Genomic DNA, 20,235 nt, shown 5'->3' on the forward strand with positions numbered 1-20,235 from the left:
GTAGCAGCGCCAAGGTTGAGTTTAATGGTGCTAAAATCAACTCCAAGAAAGTTGTCTATAGCATCCATCCTAAAATCTTCAAACCCTGCTGCATAGTTCGTGTCCAGCAGGTCAGTAAACTCCTTGGACGCTTTGAACTCCTCCACTGCGTCGTCTTTAGCCTTCTTGAGGAGGAGACTCAGCTCGTCATTCTTCTTTTAAAGAAAGTCAAGACGGTCGTCCTTCTTAGCAGCATCGAATTTTAGCTCCCCCACCAAAGCACTCAACCCCTTAACCTCGTCCTTGGCCTTATTCGCCACCTCGGCCCAAGTCCTGCAATCGTTTTTAATCTTTTTTATTCTTTTCTCTAGAAGGATCCTCGTCTTGTCCATCTCCGTGGCCTGCCTGGATGCAACTATGAACTTCGACATTGCCTACATAGAAGACAAGAAGGTTCAAGAGATAAAAATAACAATAGATAACATGGCTAAAGCAAGACGAGACAAAGATGCTCACCTTAAAAAGGTCGTGGACATCGGAGTGCTCAAACTCCCTCAAGGACATGTCATAGCACACAGCCACGTCCTCACCTGTTACAGCCTCTTGGAATCGTTCCCAAGCCAAATCCTCATTCTCCAATAAGTTCGTAGAAATCCTTTGAGGAGGCTGGGATGAAGCAAGAGCGTGGGTCTTGGACGGAGTGACGCCAACGGGCATAGACGAGTCAACATAAACGACTATGATGGATGGCAAGGAGGAAGGAGGGTCAGACTTAGCAGTTTCGGGCCTGGATGACCCATGCTTGGTCTTCTTCCCCTGACGGCTGGGTAAGCTTCCCAAGTCCAAATTTTTGGACAAGCTTTTCCTCTTGTCTCCAGCAGCAGGACGAGGCTGGGGTTGAAGTTCAACTCTGGCTGTCTCGTCAATCACTTCCTTCCCCTTATTTTCTTTCATGGTTGCCATTCTTGAAAAACACATGTACACATAAAAAAAATAAAAAGAAAAGAAATTTTTTGTTTTTCAAAATTTCAAGTAAGAGAGGCACTCACGTCTACGGACAGTTTGCTTGTGTGCAAGGGCTTCAGCAGATGGATCAGGGCGAAGTCCCCACCTGTGCAAGCGTCGAAGAGTCACCAACGAGTGAAAATTCCTCTCGAGGTGTAGACGAGCTCTGTGGACACGGTCACGATGAAACTTACTTAAAGAAGGATGTCTAACATCTGAAAAAAGAAAATAAAAATAAAATAAAAAATAAGGTTAGACAACTGTCTAAAGATAAAATATACCAAAACAAATAAAAAAGAATGAAGGAAAAACATAACATACCTTCTTGACGAAGGTTCCCTAATTTTCCAATATAAGGAGCAAATACATCTCTACCAACCTCGATAGGATGCCCTGCCTAGAAACCAGAGACAAAGAAAAATTCTATCTTCCAGTTTCTATCAGGCGAAAGTAAAGACTTAATCAACCTACAGTCATTACCCCTAGTTGTGAACTAATAAAAACCAAGAGATTGACTTATCTCGGAGGGTTTATAACAGTACAGAAACTCATCCACGGTGATAGGACGGTTCCTATCAAATACCTCCCTCCATAAGACTTGCATAGAGATAATAAGTCTCCACGCGTTGAGGTTAAACTGGCAAACTCCCAAGCCCAGCCTAGTAAGTAACTCTCTAGCGAAAGCATTCAAAGGAAATCTAAGCCTCCCTAGCAAATAAGCTTCATAAATACCTATTCCAAAATGGGGTTGGCAACACCATTTCCCTCGGACGGCTAACCTAGGATTTAGATCGTCTGGGATTTGGAACCAACTCCTAAGAGCATCTAACCTCTTCTCGTCCGTCTTAGAGGGATTTCTATAGCACAACTATACACAGTTTCTTCTTCGTCCAAAGGGGAGGATGGCGGGACACTCGTCAAGGTATCAGCTCCAAAGGCTGCCCTCGTCCTAATATTTTCCTGTAAGGTTTCGACGGGAATTCCAGGAACACCAGAGGTATACTCCTCTGTTGTGTGGCCACTACCACTACTACTATCGTTACTAGAAGTGCTATAACTAGAAGAATCATGGTACTTGTCTATGGCCTTGTCTACACTGTCGCTAGACGAATAGGTAGCCATTTCAGACGTCCTAAAGCTTAAAAAGGAAAGCCTGAGAGTGAGAGAAAGGGGAATACCTGGCTCTAGAAGAAAGATACTAAGGATGCTGAGAACACTCCTAGACGAGGCGACGGACGAGAATGTCAAAACAGAAAATCTGAAAAAATGAGAGGGGCACGAGAGGGAAACCACTATTTATAGGTAGAGAAGTCTCGGAATTCACAACGACCAGACCAATGAGAAGGCGACACGTGGCATCTGCCTCGAGGAGGTAAGTCGACGTGACCAACCACCTATGAAAGCATGACACGTGGTACGCTGTCTGAAAAACAAATAAAATAGAAAATAATAATAACAAATGTTCTTGGAAAACTCGTCCTGAAGTCTGGCGATGTACTGCATGACCCTTGGACGAAGGGGCAACTGATAAGGAATGAAGAAAAATTAAATTACTCCAGACCGTCCATGGTCATCCACACCAACAGCCGTCTAGAAGAAAGCACCAAGACGAGGCTAACGCCCATGGTCGTCCATAGGCGAAAACACACCCGCAACACTCGTCCTAGAAAAAAGCTACCATCCTCGTCCTGAAGGGGTTCGTCCACAAGAGGACCCCTAGACGAGACCTTTACACTTGGAATTACTGACTACATTTCACTGCTCCATAACATATGCATAACTTCCAGTGACTGTTGTATGAGAAAATATAACTCCTAAACGGTTGTGGAAGTTATCCCTGAACCCTCGCACCTCCTCAAATCCAAGGGAGGTTACAATCTCAATAATTGTTCCTAGGACACTATATAAACACCCATTCAGACCAGAAAAAAGATGTTTTTACGTCTCCCAAAAAGTTGGAACTCAAAAAATATAGAGAGAAAACTAACTTTGTCATCGAAGGGTTCTTAGCCGGCGACCCCGGTCACATTTGATCGCTTTTCTTTCTTTTTCAGGTCATTGAGAGAGCAAGTGGTCCTTTCAAGTCCGAAGCATCTAGTCTACTGATTTTCTTCGCATCATCAATTATTAATAGGAAAAAAAAAAAAAAAAACACTCTTTCCTCTTTTATGTTGGGATAGTTTACAATCCCCTAATCTTTGGAATTGACCAATTTTCCATTTTTATGTTTTGAGATTGAGTAAATACTGATAAGGTCATTCTACTCTACCCTATATTTTTTTAGTAAGTACGGTGCTCATACAAATCTAAACCATTAATTAGTGTTATTTTAATAGTGACAGTTGATTTAAGTTTAGTTTGAAACCTGTTACCGGTAAGCTACGTCAGTATATAAAAGCCAGAAACAGAAACGAAAAACAGGTGGGTCTCTCTCAACTTCATATCCTCTCTCTCTATCTCTCTCGCGTGCTCCTTCCCTTAAAAAAACTAAGATTGCTTCTTCTCCCATCTCCGTCAATTTCTTCACTTCATCCCATCGGCGTCCCTCATTTACTCACCGCTGAGGGTTTCTTAAAGGATCAAATTGTTTTGATTTTGTTTAAGGTAAGTATCAAGCAAATCCCTAATTTCTGTGTCATTGTTTTGTTCCCCTTTTTCTTTTTAAATTGTTGAAAGAATTTTGGAATTTCGCTCTTAAATTTCATTTCACTGTAACGTTGGCATACTCCTGCGCTGGTGAGGTACTAATTTTGTTCTTTCTTGTAAGTGGCACAGAAAGTATTTGTTGAAATGCTTCTTAGGGATTCAGTTTTTCCAAAACTTGTTGTCGTGGCTCTGTTCCTGCTCATTGGGGGGTGTGGGTTGTGGTTAGTGTGGTGTTGAATTTTTTATTTATTTTATTTTATTGGTTAGTAGAGGAAAAAGGCAACACCTGTGTATAGAGTTGCTATTTCTTTGTTTCTTTTTCATTTCTTTTCTATGTGATGTACATCTAAGCTGTAATTCTGTAGCTGTTGCAACATCTTGGAATCAAATTTTGAGTGTTTTCTAGTTATGAAGTTTGAGTGCTTTTTGAGTAGCATGTCCTATGGCGTTCAAAAACACACTCTTTTTGACATATGGAACTTCTCCGTGTGCTTATTTGACAGTAAGCTTTGCGTAGCTTACTGCATTAAAGTTTATGGCTATAAACAGTCTATGTTGAACATTGCACTCTATCTTGTTTAACAGAATTTTATGAAGTGTATTGTAAGAGTAACCTTGGCTAATTTAGTTCCTACTCTTTTTAGCTAAGCACCTATGACTAAAGGTATGTATTAGATGGCTCATATTGCTATTTAAACAATACAGGTTGAACCTCTCAGGTCCTCTGTATTAGATAGCTCATACTGCTATATTTAAACAATACAGGTCCTCTGTATCAGAAGTGCCAAAAATTAGTTAGTCTGACTCTCTGTAATTAAAATTTTATTTATCTTTCCTTTTTTTTTTTTTGGCTGTTGTCCAAAAAATTGAATTGTTTTTAGGTATTGGGAACCTTATTACTTTGCATCAGTAGGATTTGGGAACTGTGAAATTAGATGATGAGATGAGATTGAAGGAGAAATAGGAGGGGAGAGCTTGAAAAAATACTGTGTTGATTATGTTTTGTACCAAAGGGAAGCTTTTTTAGTATTTCATTGATTTCAGGTTTATACTTCCATTACAACATTTTTTTTTTTGTCATTTTATTACTAGTAAAAAGAGCAGTGTGCATGAAATTGTCGGATTGTAAGCAATTGGCACAAGTTAAGCTTGGAGAAAGAACTTAGATTCCATTACATGCTCATTTCCTTATAATTTATGGGTGTCATCCTTTGTTTCTCTTAGGTAGTTATGAAGAACCTGATTTATAGTTCTAAATTTTGATAAGAGAGTTTTAACAATGATATCATGTATATGTTATGCCAAAGACTCCAACCCCAATGAAGATGGAATATTATAGATTTATGGGCTTGTATCAATTGTCTTTGTAATTAATAGAGAGATGATGAACTCCACTAGGGGTTTTTTTGTTTTTAGTAAGCATTAGTTGGTGCAGCTTTGCAGTACAATTTTTTTTAAGAAATAGACCATATATTGATAAGATTTGAATATAAATTTTAAAAATTATCTGAAGGTGTTTGAAACTAATACATTAAACAAATATCAGTTTTCCTTTGGCATCAAAGTTCAAACTTCAAAGAATGGCAAGAGAGAAGTTTCCATTAAGATGGTTTCCTTCCCTTTATAGTGCTGAAATACCTGTCCTTTCTCCTATTTGGTCTGCAGGTTGTAATGCTAAACTTCTCTCATCTTACTTGTCTATGAGAATCCCCATCTGTGATCTTGACGCTAGAACTTTCCTTTTAGTAATTATAATTGAACTGTTTTATTATGATTCATAATGTTGTTATCACCTCCTTGATATTTTCCCCCTTCAGTTCTGATTTGATAATACCATTCTATGAAATAGAGCAAGGACAATCCATTGGGAGTTAATGCATTGAAGTGGTGCTAAAGGACTCGGCTTTGTCATTTTGCTGACAAGAAGATAAGCAGTGCTTATGGTCATATTGGGTCTGGAGAGCGGAGTTGCAAATGATGAAAGACACGTGATGGATAAAGTTGCAAAAAGGGAATGCTCCCAAGCCCCCCCCCCACCCCCTTCTTTGAACTAACAGCTTGTGTAATCCTTGATTAAAGCTGGGATGGAAACTTTCTTTTATGTGATGAATATTGTAAATACTATTGCAGTTTAGCATCCATCAGGCTAATAGATTTTTTAATCTATTTGTTTAATTATTATAAATAAGTTCATAACATCATTTTTTAGTAAGTAGAGATACTTTAAACCAATGCTTTAAGAAGTTGTTATTTTTTCTTCTCCCAAGTTGATATCTTCTATGTCTTTTGATAAAAAAAAAAAAAAATATATATATATATATATATATATATATATATATATACACACACACACAATAAGCTACTAGAAACTATGGAAAACCAAACAGACATATGACGTATGAAATCTTAGCTATATGATGTATCTAAATTATGTAATTGACCTAAATATATTAGTTTACACATTTAAACAATGCATGCAATGACATTTAAATGATGGGATTTACTATCCTTAGGAAGTTAAGATGATAAATTCTATAACATGGGAATACTAGGGGACGTTAAGATGATAAATTCCTTAGTAAGCATTAATTAAAAAAAGGTAAGACTAGGGGAAATTTTGTCTAAGACTATCAAATTATAGACACATTTACTGGACATTGGTATTTTTATTTGGAACGTTGCTATCATCCAATATGACGTCTTCATGATACCAATGTGACTAAGGAACAATTTGTTTCATTGAAAAATATGATGCTATCCTCGAAATCATTTTAAAAAAACAAATAAAATATCAGTCTAACATAACCAAATTTTATTGATTTTGATGCATTATGGTAATTTTCAAAGTTTTTAAGTGTTTTAATCATTTTGAAAGTGTCAAGGATGTGTAAGTCATTTGTGGTGTTTTAAAGCTATTTTGTTCATTTTAAAGTGCTTCTTTTATATTAATTTTGGAAGTTTAAAAATCTATTTTAGTCATTTTCAAATTTTAATGTTTTATAGATATTTTAATTATTTTGAGGTATCATGGATATTTAGGTAATTTAAAAATTTTTTGGGGAATTTTAGTCATTTCTATATGTTAATGAGGCTATTTTAGTCATTCTTGATATTTTGAAACTCATAGGAGATCACTATTTTAAGGTCACAATTTGGCTCCCAAGCTCGAAGGATGTATGAACTTAGGTCCAAAGAGCCCAATACAATGAATTTATAAAGCTGATCCTGTTGACCACAAGAGGAAGAGGGAAGAAAAGGGTAAGGAGGTTGTAGAAACAAGAAGAACCCACCCCTCCCAAGAAGTTGAGCCTCAAAGGGGGGCCAAGCAGCCCAGAGGTATGCAGTTGAGGTCAGCCAATGAGGGAGAGAGGAGGGGTGACCATAGAGTTGCAGCCCTAGCTTGGGCCCCACCCTTGGAATTGGATAGAGCTCCTCTCTCTAGCGATGCCTCTATCTGAGACTTCTAGCAGGGCAAGGTTGGGTATGTGGCTGACACTATGGAGCAATCCCTATTTGCCCAAAGATATGGCTAACCTCAAGTCCATGAGGAAGCATGAGGTCTTCCTCAGCTTGAAGAGGGATCTAGCCATGGTAAATCTTTTTTCTTTTTTTTTTCTTTTTTTTTTTAATTGTACTTCTCTTCCCTTCCAGGCCATCCAAGCCACGTTTAGGGCCGAGGAGATGTGAATAGTTCCCATCAAATGATGAAGGAAGAGGAGGGAAGGCGAATCATGGCTGTAGACACCTTCCATGTGGCCGAAAAAAGTAATCAAGAGCTGAAGAGCAAGCTAACTGAGGTGGAGAAGGGCAAGAGAAGTGTAGAAGCTGCCTTGGACAGCGCTGAGAGGAAGGCTGAAGGTCAGTGTGTGCTTCTTCGTCAGGCTGAGGACTAGCTGGCTGCCTCCAAAGAACAAATTATTGCCTTAAAGAAGAAATTGGAGGAGGTCAAAAAGGTAAGGGATCAAGTAGAGAAAGCCAGGGATCAGGCCGAGCAGGACGGGTATGATGTAGGAGTGGCAGAGACCGAGGAAGCCCTCAAGGTTGAGGTCTCGGGGGGTTTGTAGGAACTACTGCCTCCAAGTATGGAATGAAGCTCTCAACCAAGCTGGAGTTTAGGCTTCTTCTATACTTAGGAAGGCAAAGAGTGTATACTACCCTCCTGCCATCCGAGCATTTAGCCCGGCTAGCTCTAGGACTGATACCGCCCCCGAGGTGGTAGAAGCGAGCAAGGCCAGTCTAGCTAAGGTCCTAACCTCCTTTAAAAACCCCCTCTGAGGTGGCCAAGTAGCCTGGGGTTATTGAAAAGGAAGTGAACACAAACAAGGGAGTGGTCCTTGATGCCACGAAGCCCCAAACGGCCACCTAGGACCTCCCTGCTGAGAAAGAAGTTCCTAACAGAATGGAGATAGTCCTGACCACTCTAAAAAGAACTGTCACATGTGATGTTGGAACTGCACAATGTGAGGATGAAACCGTTAAGTGTGAGAAAAAAGTAAGGGAAACACCCAATGTGACAAGAGAACTGTCATATGTGATGTTGGAATCTCACAATATGAGAATGAAATTGTCAAATGTGAGAAAAAAAAAAGTAAGAGAACCACCAAATGTAAGAAAAAAATGGTATCATATGATGTTGGAACTGCACAATGTGAGGATGGAACTGTCAAATGTAAGAAAAAAATAAGGGAACCACTAAATGTGACAAGAGAACTGATACGTGATGTTGGAACCGCACAATGTAAGGATGGAACTGTCAAGTGTGGGAAAAAAGTAAAGAAACCATCCAATGTGACAAAAGAACTGTCATATCTAATGTTAGAACCGCACAATGTGAGGATAGAACCGTCAAATGTGAGAAAAAAAATAAAGGAACCACCAAATGTAACAAAAGAACTGACACGTAATGTTGGAACTGCACAACGTGAGGATGGAACTGTCAACTGAGAGAAAAAAATAAAGCAACCACCAAATGTGAGAAAAGAACTGTCAAATGTGATGTTAGAACCGCACAATGTGAGGATAGAACCGTCAAATGTGAGAAAAAAATAAAGGAACCACCAAATGTGACAAAAGAACTGACACGTGATGTTGGAACTGCACAACGTAAGGATGGAACTGTCAACTGAGAGAAAAAAAAAAGGGAACCACCAAATGTGAGAAAAGAACTGTCAAATGTGATGTTAGAACTGTACAATGTGAGGATGAAACCATTAAGTGTGAGAAAAAAGTAAGAGAACCACCTAATGTGACAAAAGAACTATCATATGTGATATTGGAACCACACAATGTGAGGATGGAACTGTCAAATGTGAAAAAAAAAAGTAAAGGAACCATTAAATGTGAGAAAAGAACTGCCACATATGATATTGGAACTGCACAATATGAGGATGAAACTATCAAATGTGAAAAAAAAGTAAGGAAACCACCAAATGTGAAAAAAGAACTGTCCCATGTAATGTTAAAACTGCACAATGTGAGAATGAAACCGTCAAATGTGAGAAAAAAGTAAGGGAACCACCCAATGCAACAAAAGAACTGTCATATGTGATGTTAGAACTGCACAATGTGAGAATGGAATGGTCAAATGTGAGAAAAAAAAGTAAGGGAACCATCAAATGTGAGAAAATAACTATTACATGTGATGTTGAAACTGCACAATATGAGGATGGAACTATCAAGTGTGAGAAAAAAGTAAGGGAACCATTCAATATGACAAAAGAACTGTCATATATGATGTTGGAACTGCACAATGTGATGATGGAACTGTCAGGTGTGAGGAAAAAAATAAGGGAACCACCAAATGTGAGAAAAGAACTGTCACATGTGATATTGGAATGACACAATGTGAGAATAGAATTGTCAAGTGTGAGAAAAAAGTAAAGGAACCACTCAATGTGACAAAAAAATTGTCATATGTGATGTTGGAACCACACAATGTGAGGATGGAACCGTTAAATGTGAGAAAAAAATGTAAGGGAACCACCAAATGTGAGAAAAAAATTATCACATGTGATGTTGGAATTGCACAATGTGAGAATGAAACCGTTAAATGTGAGGAAAAAAGTAAGGAAACCACCAAATGTGAGAAAAAAACTATCACATGTTATGTTGGAAATGCACAATGTGAGGATGAAACTATCAAATGTGAGGATGAAACCATCAAATGTGAGAAAAAAGTAAAGGAACCACCAAATGTGAGAAAAGAACTGTCAAATGTGATGTTAGAACTACACAATGTGAGAATGAAACTGTTAAGTGTGAGAAGAAAGTAAGGGAACCACCTAATGTGACAAAAGAATTGTCATATGTGATGTTGGAACCACATAATGTGAGGTTGGAACTACACAATGTGAGGATGGAACCGTTAAATGTGAGAAAAAAATGTAAAGGAACCACCAAATGTGAGAAAAGAATTGTCACATGTGATGTTAGAACTGCACAATGTGAGAATGAAACTGTTAAATGTGAGAAAAAAGTAAGGAAACCACCAAATGTGAGAAAAGAACTGTCACATGTTATGTTGGAACTGCACAATATGAGGATGAAACCATCAAATGTGAGAAAAAAAGTAAGGGAACCACCAAATGTGAGAAAAGAACTGTCACATGTGATGTTAGAACTACACAATGTGAGGATGAAACCGTCAAGTGTGAGAAAAAAGTAAAGAAACCACCTAATGTGACAAAAGAACTGTCATATGTGATGTTGGAACCGCACAATGTGAGGATGAAACCGTCAAATATGAAAAAAAAAAAAAAAAAAAAAGTAAAGGAACCACCAAATGTGAGAAAAGAACTGTCACATGTGATGTTGGAACTGCACAATGTGAGGATGGAACCGTCAAATGAGAAAAAAGTAAGGGAACCATCATATGTGAGAAAAGAACTATCGCATGTGATGTTGGAACTGCACAATGTGAGGATGGAACCGTCAAATGTGAGAAAAAAGTAAGAAAACCACCAAATGTAAGAAAAGAACTGTCACATGTGATGTTGAAACTGGACAATGTAAGGATAGAACCGTCAAATGTGAGAAAAAAGTAACTTCGTGTAGTAGGTGACTTATTAGTGAGTACCGTAACCCCACCCCCCTCTTTTGGGAGGGTACCGTAGAATTACTCATACTGATATTGTCAAATTCTTTATTAAACTTTAATAGAATCTTTTGATTCATGGAAAATTTCATCATGTAATAACACCCCAAGCTAAACTCAGAAGTCGGCTCAAACTCTAACACCCTTCTCATTTTGTTATCTTCGTATTATTTAATTTAGTATATGCCCAATGGTAATAACTAAAGAATATAAATTGAAACTCTTGTAAAACTTTAGGGACAACAACAAAAATTAATGTTTAGAAATGAGAAATAAATTTTATACAAAGTTTAAGAATGAAAATAATATTTTAAACAAGTCAAAGTAATTTAAAATTGAATCACAATAAAAATGGACCTTCTTGGACTTTTTTGTTTTTTAGAAGATGCATCTTCTTGAACTAGTTTGTATAATTCGTGAATTACCTCCGCTTCATGAGACCTTTTTCTTACAAAGTCACAATATGCAAATACCATTATATACAACATGTTACACATATTGTGTGTATAAATTATGCAGTCTATGAGAGAGATCTTGTGAGACTCTTATCTCTTGATAATTTTCTCATTTCTTCTTTTAGAATACTGGTTCTAAGGCACGTGCAAGTTACATATAAATTACTATTAGAGGATATTTATTACAAACAATATTATGATAGTATCATTTCCTCGTTTAGTTCAAAACTAAGAATACGTTTGGATTGGGCTGAATCTCCTCACGTCTGCCTCTTTTATTTTTTTTTTCTTGGACACGCACTGGTCACTGTTCATTAGCCAAGAATAGTGATTTTAGGCCAATGAACAGTAATTTTAAGCGTAAACAGTATTTTTTACACGTTAAAAAATTATTTTGCTACAGTGTTTTTCAGTTTTCAATTTCAGTTTCAGTTTTCAGCTATATCCAAACGGACCCTAATTGTCTTTAAATTATTTAGGATGAGTACAGGTTCAAAAAAAAAAAATGAAGAGTCCCTAAAATTACTCAAATAATTATTTAAATAATTGTCTTTAAATTATTTAAATAATTTATTCACAATAAAATTACTTTTCAATAGTTTGACTTTGTCCTAGTGGATGCTAAAAGCAAAATCAAGAGTCCATAATCTACATCTTAAAACGAGCGTGTATCACGATATCTCTACCAAAACAAATTGAGTAGTCACAACAATTTTAAAAAAAAAAACATAAAAATAGTTATTTTTCAATGGCTACATTAAAACTGAATAATAAATAAAACAATCGTTAACACTAAAAATTGATATTCGAACCATTCTCCCTTTCCCAACAGTTACTTTCATTGTTGCAAAATTGATATCTACAACATTTGTATAAAACTTTACAATCTAGCATCCTTGAAACAAGATACGACCTTACAATAGAAATTTGTAGCGAGAATCCAGTGTCCTAGGCTATCGCAATTCAAAAACTGGTATAAGAGAAATACAAAATATGAAATTGAGCCAATACACACTCATAAGAAGAAGACCTTTTACTCCGCTTTTTTTTTTTTTTTTTTCTCTGACATGCGAATGAAGCATGACTTATATAATCTATCCGTGGGATGGATCAGAATCCCAATTTTGCTCCTGTCATTTCAATCTTTTTATTTTGTGTAGTTTGCGAAGGAAAAGACTACAAAAACCTCACAATTCTTCCAACCATGTATATCTTTGCGAGGCAAGAGCATAATTACCACTTCCTTTAGGTTAAAATAAGCATTTGAAAACGAAAAGACCAAAAAGACCTCAAAATTTGTTAGCTTATATATATAACAAAAAAGGGTTTCACGCATGTGATCATTGACTCAGTTTACTTGTTTTTAAAGAACTCATGGTGTGGGACACCCCTGGATGCGATATGGATATTAACGTCGTGGCACAACATTTTTGCAAGACTCATAATTAGAACTAAACAACTCCTAAACTCGTAAGTGTGAGATAGTCTCTTACTAACACACCACGCCCCTAAGGCCCAAAAATTTTTAGCTTCTACATGTAGTTAGCGCTAACAAACTTAATTTCAGCCCCATTACACACCAAACAAACTCTTTATATATATATATATATATATATAAGTCTATAAGATAAGAAAAAAAAAAAAATAGAAAGTCCTGTGCCGAGATTCAATTCAAGCTTGACATTAAAGGCCGCAATAAGCAAATAGGTCAATAGGACTTGCTCCGGCCCCCGGGTGCTAGTTATGTTCTTCAGAATATTCTTTTGGGCCGACAGTATAAAAGAGACTTCACCCTTTTTGCAAGAAAAATACAAAAAGTCACCCGACGTACGACAGTGCATGATATAAATTTTAATAAATCTAGCATGCTACTGGATTTAAATAAAAAATTAAAATTATTTTTCTATTTAACTTATTTTTGCTACTATTTATAGGTTTTATTGTATTTTTTTACTATTCATAGGTTCCACTGTACTATTTCAATTAACTTTTACCTTTATCTATAGTACTTTCAGCAATAAATTTCAATTTTAATAAAATAAGCGGTATCCAAACAGACCCTTAATATGAATTTTTGCAAAAATTATTTTTGTCAACTTATTTTACTATTTAGTTTATTTTTCTATTATTCATTGGTCTCGTTGCACTTTTTGATACTATTAATGAATCTCATTATACTATTTTAACCAACTTTTACCTTTATCTACAGTACTTTCAGTAAAAAAATTTCAGCTTCAGCAAAATAAGCGAATCTCAAACAGACCCCTAGTAATACTATCATATAATTTTTTTATTAGATGTGTAATAGTGTGAATAGTAAAGAAAAAATAGTAATTCAAACAATCATTTACATTATGTTATGTGAAAGTTATGGCAACAAGTGGATTCAAGTTAGCTTAACTGGTAAAATTTTTAATAGTTGAATAAGATATTTCAATCCTCTTCTACACAAAAAAAAAAAAAAAAAAACGAATTGGTATTTTGTTTGATGATAGCGTGAACGCTAAAGGTTAAAACTCTTAAAAAAAAAAAAAAAAAAAGTTATGGCAACAAGTTAAGAAATAATTTGTGGTCCTAGAATCACTATAAATTTTTAAATTGCCTAACTTGAATGATTACGTGAATAGTAGAATGTAAAGTATACTAAATTACTAATACTCTAGTGTAATCAAATACTAATACACGTCTCTCTCTCTCTCTCTCTCTCTCTCTCTCTCTCTCTCTCTCTCTCTCTCTCTCTCTCTCTCTCTATATATATATATATATATATATATGTTGGGTTTAAGTTATATTTGGTATAACTCTAAGCAATTTTACATCATACAATAACTTGTTATTGAATTCATATTTTTAAAATTCTACTGTTGGATTACATGTTTTATATGTTTTTAACATGCATGCCACTTTTCATGTCAATCAAATGTTGTTTATCATTCAATTTATAAACTCATCTTTTATATATTATTTTAAACTACAAAAACTTGAAAATAATTTATTAATGACATGACTATTGGTCTTTGATTACCTTAAAATTTTGCAAACATGAAAAATATTCAAAGATAATGTAATCTAATGGTAAATTTGTCAAAATTCTCATTTAATTAAAAAATATTGAGTGGTATAACCAAAGTTGTCAAAATCGGGATCTTACGTAAGATCATAGAGGGATCGTCAAATCGTACATCATAAGATCAAACTGTGGATCATAAAATCGGACCATGGATCATAAGATCCTACCTATTTTAGAAAAAAAAATTTAAAAAACATATTTATAGTGAATTTATATGTTAAATAATCATATAAATTATGAATTCATCCAAAAAAGACAATTTTCATCAATATATCATTAAAGAAAATAATAAGTTTGACATAATTCTTTTTGGTAAATATAAATTTGACATAATATACATAATAACTAAGATAAGAAGAACTACAAATTGTTTTATATTTTTCAAAAAAAAAAAAACTTGTAGGATACCAAGTATTATATCTACTACTCTTACTTCGTTTTTAACTTTGTAAAGTTGTGATTTACAACTATGCTTTATGTTGGTTTTATTCCATGACAAAAAGTGTTGTAATTGCTTTAATTTTGTTCCTTGTATTTTGTGGGATTTTATTGTATTGGGTTTAATATTAAGTTGGTGAAGAATCGAGCATGAAATGAAGAATCAGTGCAATTTCGCAACTAACTCACAAGAAGAGTATCCCGTGAAAAAGGCACTTGAGCAGCACATGTTGGAAGCTAAAGAGTCATGTCAGGCTGTCGATTTCATGAGTGTCTCATGGGTAAGGCATTGCTGCGAAATATTCGCAAAACATTCTGCATTCAGTATTTCTATCACTTATTACTTAATTCCATGTTAGTAACAGAGTGTTCCTAAATTATATCTAGCTTTTGTATCTAGACTTCAAGTTGTTTTAAGCACCTTTGCAACAGTATTGATCTGCTCCTTATCTTTAATCTTTACATCCGCAAACTAAGGGGAGGAACTCCCATGAGTTTGGTAAGAAGTGAATGAAACCGAGGAGAAGGTAGACTCTTGGTGAAGAGATCAACCAATTGATCAGCAGTAGAGATATACTTAATCATCAAGTCTTGGTTAAAAACCTTTTGCCTCACAAAATGATAATCAACCTCTATATGCTTAGTTCGAGCATGAAAAATAGGATTAGGTGCTAAATCCAAAGCAGATACATTATCACACCACTGTCACCACAAAGTAGGTGGATGATACAAATAAACCCCCAAAGCTTTTAAGTAATAACCTCAACCAATAAACTTTTGCAATACATGGTAATGGCTAATGATATGTACTTAGCTTTAGTGGAAGATCAAGACACTGTAGGTTGTTTCTTTGCTGACCATGTGATAGGAGAACCACCCAAGAAAACAATCATATCAGTAATAGACCTTCTGTCAATAGGGTTGTCAACCCAATCAGCATCACAATATGTAGGCTGAAAGAGATAGAGGACCAGATTGAAAAGTAATCCCCAGATGTAAAGAACCCTTCAAATACCTAAGGATTCTCTTAGCTGCAACCAAATGATGTTGAGTTGGCTTAATCATAAACTGACAAGCCTACTGGACTACATAAGACAAGTTTGGTTTGGTAAAAGTCATGTACTACAAGTCTCCAACAAGACTTCTATAAGCAGTAGGATCAGGTAAAAGAGGACTTATTAGATGGAACAAAATGATGATTAGAAGCACAAGGATTGGAGCCTGGTTTGAAATCCAGCATATTGAACTTGGTATGCAAATCCAAAGAATACTTTGATTGATGGACAAAGAGACCAAAAACTATATATTCGATTTGAAGACCAAGAAAGCAATTCAATGGTCCAAGATCCTTAAGAGCAAAAGAAGCACCAAGCCGTTAAAGAATCTTAGAAATGAAGGAAGGGCTATTACCACTAATTATAGTGTCATCTACATAGAGTAAGAGATATGCTATATGAGATGAATGAATAAGAATGAAGAGATTGGTGTTAGCACATGAAGCATGAAATGCCATATGAAATAACTAAGTGGTAAAGCTGTCAAACCAGACTCTAGGTGCCTATTTAAGGCCATATATTGTGTAAAAGAAAAACATGATCTAGCCATATATAGCCGAGTTTTATACACATCCGATCCAATTGATGACTTAGACCAGTCTATGTGCCAGGTCACTAGGTTACCAGTTCGACCAGCCGGGCCGAATGGGGTTTAAAAACACTTATGTAAGTATGTATAATGGAATAAGTTTTTTTATTTTTATTTACCTTGCAATATTCTCTAGCTAAGTGAATGAAGGAATTTAATAAACATAAGCTCCTTTATTTACTTTCTAATTATTATTTTGCTTGAAAACATAGCCAATAATTGGGAAAATTAAACTAAGTATATTAAATAGTATAATTTCTCACCCTCTATTAAAAGTTACCATGACAGTTAAAAGAACAATACCAAAAAAATACTCTCTCTTCAAAAATAAAAAAATAAAAGTTAATATGATTTTTTAATGGAATTTGTTGTGTGTTTTTGTGTTGGAATTTGAAACACCATTTCATCTTCTTTATGTGTTTGTGTGTTTGTTTCTCTAAAAGGGGAAAAAAAGTATATTTCATAATAGTTAGGTTTTTATAAACTTTTATGAATTATACTAAAATAATACAAATATGCTACTAAATTTGAATGTAATAAAAGAAATAACAATATGTATATATAATTATTTTTTTTTTCTCCTTTTTATACCGGTTTTTTAAAACCTTAACAAAACCAAACTTGTATGTATATATTCCATAATACAAACCCAAAATACACATGAATACATGCATATAGATACACAAGTAACGCTTGTGTTTTTCCATGGAATATTGCAAACTCATTCCATATATAAAGGAAGAGATTATACTTATTTCTATATATTCCAGAAGTATAAGAGGAAGGCTTCGATTCAGATTTGATAGCTGCAACTAACTGATCATAACTTCCCCCCATGCGATCTAGCAGTGCAAACTTTGTGACCTGTTAACCATTTGCAAAGTCATGGAAATAATTACTTACCCATTCACACGTAAAAAGAATCCACGAGCACAATATGATAATAAAAAAAAAATTAACAAGATTTTTCTTCTTTCTTTTTAAAATATATATAATTTAGGGAAAATTACATAAATATACAGGAAGTTAATTCCTGTTCTAGATTAGGTCTCATGATTTTTATTTTGGTCAAGTAAAGTCTCAAATTTATAAAATAATTTCAATCTAATTTTTTGGTCCCATCTCCGTTATTCATTTCATTTATTTTAGTTAGGCAGTAATATAGAAAAGAAAAACAAGAAATAATTGATTATTTCAATGTTTTACATAGGGTATATATATAAATTAGTTTGGCAGGCATTGACTAGTGAAGGTAGCTAGAGAGGGAAATCTCGGTTTAGAGAAAGAATAATTTTCTTGGAGTAAAAAAGTTGTCAGAAAAATCGAAGCTGATTACTTAGTGAAACACAAAATCATATCAATAGTTTCTCATTTTTATTTACTTGATTATTGTCCAAATTTTAAAAAATAGTTTAAAATGAATAATGGAAATGCACAAAGATTTCAAATTGAAATGGTTTCATAGATTTATAACTTTAATTGACCTAAGGATATAATTTAAAACAATGTATAAGCTTTGTATTTATATAATTTCTCCTATGGTTTATTTACAAGGGAATGTTAGGACTTAGGACTTAGGACTGAGGATGGCAATGTGTTTTTTTTTTCTTTCGCAATTCAACCCTTGACATTTCACAACTTTTCATTTTCTTGTGCCATCTATACCTCGGAATGTTCATCAACCACCCCACTTTTGAAGTGAACACCAACCACTTTTTTCAAGGTTGACTCTGTCATGGTAACTTTCCCAGCTTTCCTAAGTTGCACGGCTGATTCACAAGTCCGCAATACAAAATAATCCAAGAATAATTATGACATGATTAGGATTATTAGGCTTTTATGTAGAATAACTATTTGTAGTTGATTACTGGAAAAACACGAAACAAAAATTGGATAACATGGATTCAGTTAGCTCAACTGGTAAAATCTCTGATGATTGAATAAGAGATTTGGGATTCAATCTCCACCTACACCAAAAACTTATTGGTGTCTTGGTCTGATAATAAAGAGCTATTATCAAGAATGGACGTCATAGGTTGAAACTCTCTCTAAAAAAAAAAAAAAAAAAAAATTAAGTGTTTAAAAAAAAAAAATCAGAGAGAGAGTAAACATATAGTTTAAGTTTGGATTTTTCTTCTTATTTTCTTTTAGGGGTTAATACTTAATAGTTTAGAATCTTTAGATTGTATAACTAGAATTATAATCATAATCACATATATATTCTCGTAATCCCGAATTTTTTTTATATTTAAATATAAAATATAGTATAATACTGAAGTATAAAATAGAACATAAAATATATATATATATATATATATATATATATATATATATATATTTCTATTCATTAATTTTCATAGAAAATACCATGTGACAAACAAATTAAGGAAGCTTACTGTAGGGTCAATGGGCTTAGGAGTATGTATTGGGCCAGAGGCCCAATCCAAGGACACTAAATGGTCCGAGGATATGGAAATATCGACCCAAAAGGCAGTGTTGATGGATAAAGAGGCAAAAGCTTATCAAGGTCATCCTAGAAGGTGGTCCGAGGAGGAGTCCGTCCTCGGCTAGATAAAGCCGAGATAGGAAAGGGTTACCCGACGTCTAAAAGCAGTGTTCTAGGAGATCCTATAAGTAATGATATGTATGGTGGGTGTACAAGATAGGAAGAAGGGCTATGAAATACCCAAGATAAAGCTGCTACCACTGCATTAAATACTCTGCAACTAAACCTCTGGTCGCATTAATAGGGAAGTGATCCCTGAGCATTAGGGTTCAGTCTTACAGTTACCTCCAAAGATTTCAGGGATGGGTTGATAGGACAAGTATCCAAACCAGTAATCTGATCCATACGTGGAGGATGAAGAGAGGAAGAAAGATGATATAAAAGGAGGAGAAGACATTCAGTAAGGGGGATCGTAAATAGAAGAAAGGAAACACTGTAGACATTAAGATCAATATCTGTAACTTGTCTTTGAGAAAGAGAAATATAGAATTTAGTCTCCTCAACTTGAGTCTGAGGACAATTTTCGTTATATAAACTATCTCATCCGTATGATGTTGCAATCTAGTCCATTATCTTTATTATATAAAATCATTAAAACCTAGATTTCAAACTCACTCTCTACAAATTCATTGTATTAAACTTTTTAGGCCTATCCCAATCTTATTTTTTGGGTTTGGATGTAAATTGTGTCCTTACACTTACCGTAACAAAGACAATTACGGCTAGGGATTTAAGCTTTGGGTTTTGTTTGAGAGGAACATTTGAGTCTTTCAAAAAGGAGAACAGCTTCTGAGCTGAAGGTGCAATCTCAAATATCCTACAAAAAAAAACTCAGTCCAATACTTTTCTTGAATTCCCATATATTACAAATAGCTATTGATATGAAACATTAAACAATAAGACATTAAATTAAGATGGAAATAGAAAAGATTCAACTTTGGGCCTTTGGATTACTTCAAGAAGAATTTGAGACCCAATTCTCCAGAATTCTTTTTTCATTGCAGTCCATGATTTCACCACCAGAGCTTCTTGCTCTTCTGTGAACCCTGTGATCACTTCCGAGATGCTCATGCTCTTTTGTTAGATTATCAAGTTTTGAATGCAATAGGACTTTTTTTCTTTTTCTTTTTTAATGAAGAATAATAGAGAGATTTGGAAATGGGATGTAGAGCAATCTTGGGTGGTTTATATAGTAAACCATAATGAATATTGTAGATGGGATTTGGCTCTTCATGGGATGAGGAGCCACACTTTGGCGTCTATTTTGTCTGCACGAAAAAACATGTACTAGCAGCTGTTAATCAAACCCAAAAAGGAAACAACAACAACAACAGACAATTAAAGTTGTTGTCTCATCTGCTACCACATGTCTAAAAACCGGAGGCTGCTTTTGGTAAGA

General features: G+C 34.9%; 1 long non-coding RNA gene and 1 pseudogene across 1 annotated transcript; one reads left to right on the forward strand and one right to left on the reverse strand.

Annotated features, from left to right (window-relative positions):
• Nucleotides 1–3,403: 3,403 nt before the first annotated feature.
• LOC142643688 (uncharacterized) lies at nucleotides 3,404–5,831 on the forward strand. Its single transcript, XR_012845906.1, has 2 exons — nucleotides 3,404–3,588; nucleotides 5,480–5,831. It is a non-coding gene; the product is annotated as an uncharacterized LOC142643688 (long non-coding RNA).
• A 9,682-nt stretch (nucleotides 5,832–15,513) lies between these two features.
• Nucleotides 15,514–19,948, reverse strand: LOC142644374 (anaerobic nitrite reductase HBII-like; annotated as a pseudogene).
• Between the last annotated feature and the right edge of the window lie 287 nt (nucleotides 19,949–20,235).

This window comes from Castanea sativa, chromosome 7, assembly GCF_040712315.1.
Source record: "Castanea sativa cultivar Marrone di Chiusa Pesio chromosome 7, ASM4071231v1".
Lineage (NCBI taxonomy): Eukaryota > Viridiplantae > Streptophyta > Magnoliopsida > Fagales > Fagaceae > Castanea > Castanea sativa.